The sequence below is a fragment of the Phalaenopsis equestris genome, unplaced genomic scaffold (assembly GCF_001263595.1).
Source record: "Phalaenopsis equestris unplaced genomic scaffold, ASM126359v1 Scaffold220562, whole genome shotgun sequence".
NCBI classification, from domain to species: domain Eukaryota; kingdom Viridiplantae; phylum Streptophyta; class Magnoliopsida; order Asparagales; family Orchidaceae; genus Phalaenopsis; species Phalaenopsis equestris.
Window position 1 is genome coordinate 75769 of NW_018238836.1, and position 7086 is coordinate 82854.

Here is a 7086-nt window from a genome sequence, read left to right on the forward strand (position 1 = left end):
ATATATATATATATATAATTGATGAGTAGTATTTCAAGCTAAAATGAGCCAAACACGAATGAACAAATCTTTGTTTGTGTTCGCTCATTAATTTAGGGAATGAGCCAAACACGAGCTTCTTAACGAGCCGAACACGAGTTGTTCGCGAATAAGGAGTCGTTTTGACAGCCTTAGTTATTATGTACCTTTTACATTTGTAACTATTGATCTTGTCATTGAGTGGGTTGAAAACCATTGGTCGGCAAACATACATTTGGTCAGCTAAAGCTCATTAGTTTGCCTCTCAATGGAATCTTGAGTAGAGACCCTTATGTCGTTAGAATGACTTGGGTCGTCATCTAGAGGGTGTATAACTGTAATTTGACAGACAGCTCTCTTTAGACAAGGGACCTTCTCATAGAATCAAAAAGTTGTTCTGCAGAGTGCTCTTTGACTATCTTTGTGAAGAATTCTATAATCGGTCGAGGGAGGTAGTCATGAACGACTGTCATCAGATTCAATGCCTTTTATTCATTTGTTTGGTCTGCTTAAAGTTTGGACCGAAGGAAAGTTGCATGGTGTTTCTATCTTTTGACTTCTCCGATACACTGTCCTTTCATGTTTATAAGCGAGACCTGCTGAATTTTCTCTATATTTGCGCGGTCATATTTTTTATATACATATTTAGTTTCCTTATTCACTTATTTCTTAAAAGCAACAACTACAACTAGATTAAGTGAATTCAATGCAAAAATTAACTTATTCATTATGTTATAAGTACTTTTAATAATTGAACTTCTTAGATTTTGTGCCCACAGTCCCTATACATAGGGCATGATCAACACTTCTTCGTCACTCTTTCTAAATTTCCCGTCCTTCAGTCATTTTTTTAACAATAGAGAGTTATGGCGAGTAGTAAGAAGTCATTTGTTAATAAGATGGTCATGATGAAGGCCTTCAAACTTTTAACTGAAAAATTCTGCCCTCCTAAGGATGTAAGGGGAAAAAGGAAATCAGAAAGTAGTTAGCCGGTATTAAAGAGGAAACTAGGGGAAGCGAGCCGACTGACAATAGCAAAGAGGCTGGAGGGAGAAGGTTTGCCAGTAATAACAAAGTGGTCGTATGGAGGAGTCTTCTTGGTCGACACAAAGAGACTGGAAGGAGGGAGCAGATTGGAGAGAGAAAAAAAGTTCAAATTGGTGACCTATAAAATCTACGGGTGGAGGGACAAGAGGAAGCAATTGGGTCATCCAACTTGATGCCACTCCATCATGAGATGGGAAGCACGGCCCATGTACGCGCCACTAGTGTAACAATCCTTGTCCTGATATTAATGCATGAACGACCGACTCAAAAACCAGTCCATGTGATCGCAGAGATCCAGGCTCAACTGCATGAGGGTCAAGCTCCCTTTCCTTTAGTCGGTGAGAAGAGCCAGGAAGTTGTACAACTGCTTCTTGGTGAGAGTTCTAGTCATCTGAAATGGAGCAAATCATAATGTTGACCTAATTTTTTGTTGAGGTTTAGTTTTTCCTCTTTAGTAGCCTAGGGTCTAGCCATAGAACTTTATTGTTGACTATTCCTAGAGGACTAGAAAAGGAACCCTCATCATTAGAAATTCCAAATTCTTCTTTACTCAACTTGAAGTTCCACATGTTGGTCCTAACCTCTAGCACTTAGTAGGTGGGGTCAGTATGGGGGAGCTCAAGGGGAGTCCCCCATCCTTGAGCTCCCCCATCGGATGGTCAGACCTTAGAACTAACTCTGGGTGATTTGGTTTTTGTGGGGCTAACTTGCACACACTACACTTTTGTCACATACCTAAACCCTATGACCCCTTAGGTTGGTCTCCTGACCCTTGAGCTCCCCCATCGGATGGTCAGACCTTAGAACTAACTCTGGGTGATTTGGTTTTTGTGGGGCTAACTTGCACACACTACACTTTTGTCACATACCTAAACCCTATGACCCCTTAGGTTGGTCTCCTGACTCCTTTTCGAAAGCTCATATGAATGACCCTATATCCCTTGTCTTTGGCTAAGAGGGTTAGAACCAGCATATTGAGCATCCAAAATGAGTCCTCACATGGCTCCTATTGGTTTGGTATGGCTTCATGGCTTGTTGGCCCATTTCAGCCCAAAAGTCACCAAATTACCAAAATGCCCCTATAACCCTAATTTTTGCCAAAAATCCCAAAATTATCCAAAATATCCAAATATTTCAAAAAAATCATCTCAAACCCCTCACAACTATTTAAATTTACCAAAATCCACCAAAAGTACCAAATTTCCAAAATATCCCAAAAAATTGCCAAAATTACCAAAATGCCCTTCATGACCTAAAATCTCCAAAAATTCCAAAAATTTCCAAATATTCCAAAATCATCCCAAATATTCCCAATTTCAATTTTTTATCATCAATTTGATCCAATTTGACCAAATTAGTCCAATTTGACAAAAGCCCCAATTTGCCCTTAAAGGCCAAAATGTCCCCAAATTAGCCCCAATCTTAGCCCAATTGACCCCAATCTTGCCCAATTTCAATTCTAATCAAAATTCAGCATCCCCAATTCTAATTTAAATAAAATTCAAGCCCAATTTGATCTAATTGCAAGCCCAATTTCATTCAAATAAAAAGTCCCAATTTTGACTATATGCCCAAATCCACTAATTTGGCTTATCAATTCAACTCAAAATCACTTGTAATTTTGTCAAATCCTTCATGACATCTCCTACACCAAACTCAAAATTCAATTATCCCAAATTTTAGCCCAAACTCAATTTCCATTTTAAAATCCCAAGCCCACCACATTTAATTTCAAAAGCCCAAATCTAAAGCCCACATGACAATTCTTTCTCTTCATCATTCATTTGATTAAAATCATTCCTAAAGTCATAAATTCAAAATCAAATCATTAAAAATCTAGCATCAAGCCAAAATTCACCAAAAATACCAAATAAATCCAAAAGTCCTTCTCATGAAAATTAGCAAAGCCAAAGGGGAGCCATGAAGCCACTCCCAAGCCATAGGTGAGAGCCGTGGCACATCATCAAACTATTAATGGTAAGAGGCCAAACCACTTTCATGTCTCCTTAAAAAGGTTTTTAACACTTTTAATGAATCTTCTTAACCTCATACTTAACCAAATCACTTGGATGGGGACTTCTCCACACCAATTTAGTTGACCCATCTGATTCTCTTCAGCTCAAGACCTACCCAGGTGGCTGAAACCAACCCAAACCATGAATTGACTCAATTTGACCCAAAATTTCCCTTTCCCCATAATATTTCAATCCCACGCCTTTACACACATGAACAACCCCAATTGACTTCATCAAAACCAAGACCTGACCTTCTTGGACTGGATGGTGACCTGAGCATGGTCGACCGACCACCTAGGCTGTCAGAAAACCCAAATCGAAAAGCTCCACCTAGGATAAAAGTCAAAATTAAACCCATCCAAGCTGTCTCATCCCAATTGGATTTTTGCACATTTTTGACATCCACATAAGCAACCTAGGGCATCCACCAATTGCCCCTGGTGGCCCTCCTTCCCCCTCTATTTAAACCCACCCTCCATGGCTAAAGAGGAGGAGCCTGAAAGTCAAAGAGGAGGAGCTTGAAATTCTTTTGGGAGACTCTGCCAAATTGCTTCCATAGCTTCCTTAAACCAAAGCTTCCTTAAGCCCTCTTGAGTCCAACCCAACCATCCCTAGCCACTCAAATTTACTGCTCGAGCTCAATTTTGGAGCTCAATTCTTAGGCCGAAACAGAACACCTCCAAATACTCCATCAAATTCAAATTAATTGCATACACCCCATCATACACACCATCTCCACAGTGAGAGAGGAAGATCCCCCATAGAAGCCCCATCACAGGAGCACTCTAGGGTGGACTTTGATTAACACCCAAAATTGGCCTTGGTTGAACTTGGATTTGGCGATTCACCATGATCAGAGGCTTCATCCTCGAGCTCTTGGGACCCCCACGAAGCTTTCACAAGCATCCAATCGAGGCTTCACCTCTTGGACCAAGGTATTGGAACTTAACCCTAAACTGAACTTCATTTGATTCTCCATGAGCATAGAGTTGATTTAGGGTGCGATTAACTGTATGGATGTGTGTGTCTCATCAAGGCGAGTCGATAAGAACAAACCTTACTTGATTTGATTAAGAATTGAGTGAGAAATTAGGCTTTAAAGATGGGCGGTTCTCGGGCTAGAGGCTTTAGAGATGATGACCCGCAACCGTTGGATCGCGCGTCTATTAAACATAGGGCTCTGATTGCGTCAGATGAATGAAGGGTTTGAAAAGGCGGGGTGACGGGGCAGACGCGCGGACAATAACATTGAATAAGAGCGTGCCGCATGGAATGCTCGACGCGTACGAGGATTGCGTGGCACTGGGTTGATAACCACCTGATCCTCTGCAGCTCAAGACCAATCTTGGTGGCTGAACCCAACCCAAACCATGCCTCGACTCAATTTGACCCAAAATGGCCCTTTCCCCATACCATTTCAATCCCAAGCCTTTAGACATGGAAAACCTCAAATGAATTCACTGAAACCAAGCCTTGACCTTTTTGGACTGGATGGTGACCTGAGCCTGACCGGCCGACCACCTAGGCTTCCGAAAAACCTAAATCCAAAAACTTCACCTAGGCAAAAACTCAAAATTAAACCCATCAAAGCTATCTCATCCCAATTGGATTTTGGCACGTTGTTGGCATCCACATAAGCAACCTAGGGAACCCACCAATTGCCCCTAGTGGCCTCTCCTTCTATTTAAACCCACCCTCCATGGCCAAAGAGGGAGAGCTTGAAATTATTTGGGGAGACTCTGTCAAATTTCTTCCAGAGCTTCCTTAAGACCCCTTGAGTTCAACCTAACCATCACTAGCCAGTCAAATCCACTGCTCGAGCTCAATTTTGGAGCTCAATCACTTGGCCAAAACAGGACACCTCCAAATACTCCACCAAATTTAAGTTAATTGCACCCACGCCATCCCCACAGTGAGAGAGGAAGATCCCCCATAAAAGCCCCATCACCATAGCACTCTAGAGTGGACTTTGACCAACACCCAAAATAGGCTTTGGTCGAACTTGTGTCTAGGCGATTCACCACGACCAGAGGCTTCATCCTCGAGCTCTTGGGACCCCCACAAAGCTTCCACAAGCATCCAATAAAGGCTTCACCTCTTGGACCAAGGTATTGGAACTTAATCCTAAGCCAAACTTTATTTGATTCTCCTAAGCCAAACTTCATTTGATTCTCCATGATCATAGAGTTGATTTAAGGGTTGATTAACTGTATGGAGTCTCATCAAGGCGAGTCGATAGGAACAAACCTCATTTGATTTGGTTGAGAATCAAGCGAGATATTAGGGTTTGAAGGTGGGTGGTTCTCGAGTTAGAGGCTTTGGGGGTGATGACCCGCAACCGTTGGATCGCGCGTCTATTAAATCAAGAGCTTTGATTGCACCGGACGGATGGAGGGTTCGAAAAGACGGGATGACATGGCAAACACATGGACGACAGCGTCAAATGGGAGCACACCGCGTGGAAAGCTCGACGCATACGAGGATTACGTGGCGTCGCGTGGATAAGTAGAAAAATAGGGCATTTTTCTATTTATTTAAACCCCTAGAAGTTCAAAAATTTATATCTTTGTGTATAAAAATCACAAAAATAAAATAAAAAATATCGTCTTTCTAAGTGAACAGAGGAGAACAATGTGAAAATATTTTTATGTCCATTTGATGCATATTTTATTTTTAATTAATTAAATGGTATTTTTCTTATTTTGATTCTCCATTTGCATATACATTTCACAATGGCCTTGGGCCATGGGGCTTTTGATGTCTCTATTGTCAGACATCTCCCCTGATTTTTTCAAGGTCAGGGGGAATCTCTAACTAGAGATATCTAATTTTCAAGTTAATGGTCCTTATTTTGGTAAAAAAATATACTAATTAAAATACATATAAAAAAATATAATATTTTTTTTGGTAGGTTTACTGTGGTCAGAAGATCCTAAGAAAAATATAAACTTGATTTAACTCATTAAAAATAACCCTAATTGTCACCAACCCTAAAAATGAAGAGAAAATCAATTTGGAGTAATTATAAATGTAAATGGCATAAAGGCTATTCCACACTGTAATTTAATGTTAGAGGAGCTTCCCATTAAAAATTTAAGTCAATTGGAGTTAATTTGATTACTAAAATAAATTTTTAAGATAAAATGACATTGTTAATATTAATAATTAAAATGCAACTAAAAAAATCACTAAATTGATTCAATTCAAAAAATCACCAATTTGATTTTGCGAGCTCCTTATGACCAGAGAAACTTAAGAAAAATAAAATTGGAATTAAAATAAATACTTCATTTTTGGGCATTTAAATAATTAAAAATAATTAAGAAAATCCTAAAAATTGCAAGACTGTAAAAACACACTAAAATATCACATTTAGCTTTCAGATCACTTGGAACTAACCAAAATAAATTTTTTAATTTTTTAAGTCAAGATTTTCCTAATTTTTAAAGTCAACATATTAATTTTAAAAGCTTAAAAATGAATTTTCTTTAATTTTTCACAAAAAATATATCCAATAATTAAAATATAAATAAAAAAAATAAATTTGCTTTTTTGGGTTCCATGGACTCAGAGAAATTTAATAAAACATAAAACTCATTTTCCATTTAAATATTATTTTATATTTAATTAATACTCAAAACTAAAAAATAATTTTAATAATTAAATTAAATCTCTAAAAATCATGAAAATGGTCCAAGTGGTCCCCTAACCTAGTTGAATTTCTAATAATTTTCTTAAGGACAGAAGTCTTATTTTGATTGATTTACTAAATTTTCATTGAAAACATCTATTTTGCATTTAAAATAATTATAAAAACTAAATAAATTCAGAAAAGTCACATTTTCTCCTCTGATGTTTTAATTAACCCATGAGTGAGGTAACATAAAATTTTCAAGTCATTTGAGTCTAATTTAATGAATTATGGGGTGTTAAGGCATCAGGGGCAAAAGTGTAATTTTGGAATTTAGAGCTTAATTAATATTTAGGCCTAATCCAGAGGGTAAAT